Source organism: Moschus berezovskii, chromosome 20 (assembly GCF_049115385.1).
Source record: "Moschus berezovskii isolate FMDL1 chromosome 20, NW_MosBer_1.0, whole genome shotgun sequence".
Lineage (NCBI taxonomy): Eukaryota > Metazoa > Chordata > Mammalia > Artiodactyla > Moschidae > Moschus > Moschus berezovskii.
Genome location: NC_142479.1, coordinates 6,453,165 through 6,454,361, shown reverse-complemented (window position 1 = coordinate 6,454,361; position 1,197 = coordinate 6,453,165).

Genomic DNA, 1,197 nt, shown 5'->3' with positions numbered 1-1,197 from the left:
GGGCAGAATCTTGTGGTTTTTCTCGAGTTGCAGCGGTAAGCTTGGAGTCCTCCTCCAGTTGCAACAGGGACCTTAGGAACTCGCTCGTGTATTCCCTGGGATGTCAGGTCTCCTTTAGTCTTGGTAGGGAACAACGGGAATACTCTCGATTCCTGGAATGGGAACAGGGCCTCATCTTAATTTCAGTCCATAAATTGTGTTCTCTTCCTAAGTGGGGACATATTTCAGGGAATGTTTGAGTCTCATAAAGCGTATCAAGTAACCGTTCGCGTTTCAAGAGGGAATGTGGGATTTCTCTTGAGAATCTGCACGGGAAATATTCCTCATATCACCTTGAGTGCAGAATCTTGTGGTTTTTCTCGAGTTGCGGCGGGAAGCTTAGCGTCCTTCTTGAGGTAAGACATGGACCTCAGGAACTCGCTCGTTTAGTCCCTGGTAAATCAGGTCTACTTTCTTTTTGGTAGGGGATCATCGGGATTACTCTTGAGGTGTGGAATGGGAATAGACCCTCATCTAACGTTGAGTCCATAAATTCTGTTCTCCTTTTAAGTGGGGACAGCTATGTCAGGGAATGTCTTGAGTCGCATAAAGGAAGTCAAGTACCCCTTCGAGTTTCAAGGGTGATTGTGGGATTTCTATTGAGACTCTGCAGAGGAAATATTCCTCATCTCACCTTGAGTGCAGAATCTTGTGTTTTTCTTCGAGTTGCGGTGGGCCGGTTGTGTTCCTTCTGGAGTTGTGACAGGGACCTCAGGACTTCGCTCGTGTAGTACCAGGGAAGTCAGGTCTCCTTTCGTTGTGGTAGGGGAACATCGGGATTAAGCCAGAGGTGTGGAATGGGAAAAGGGCCTCATATAAATTTCAGTCCATAAATTGTGTTCTCTTTCTAAGAGGGGACAGCTATGTCAGGGAATGTTTTGAGTGGCATAAAGTGTGTCAAGTACCCGTTCGCGTTTCAAGCAGGAATGTGGGATTTCTCTTGAGACTCTGCAGGGGAAATTTTGATCACCTCACTTTGAGTGCAGAATCTTGTGGTTTTTCTCTAGTTGCGGCAGGAAGTTTGAGTTCCTTCTCGAGCTGGGACAGGTACCTCAGTAACTCGCTCGTGAAGTCCCTGGGAAATCAGGTCTAGTTTCGATTTGGTAGGGGAACATTGGGTTTACTCTCGAGGCATGGAATGGGAATAGGACCTCATCT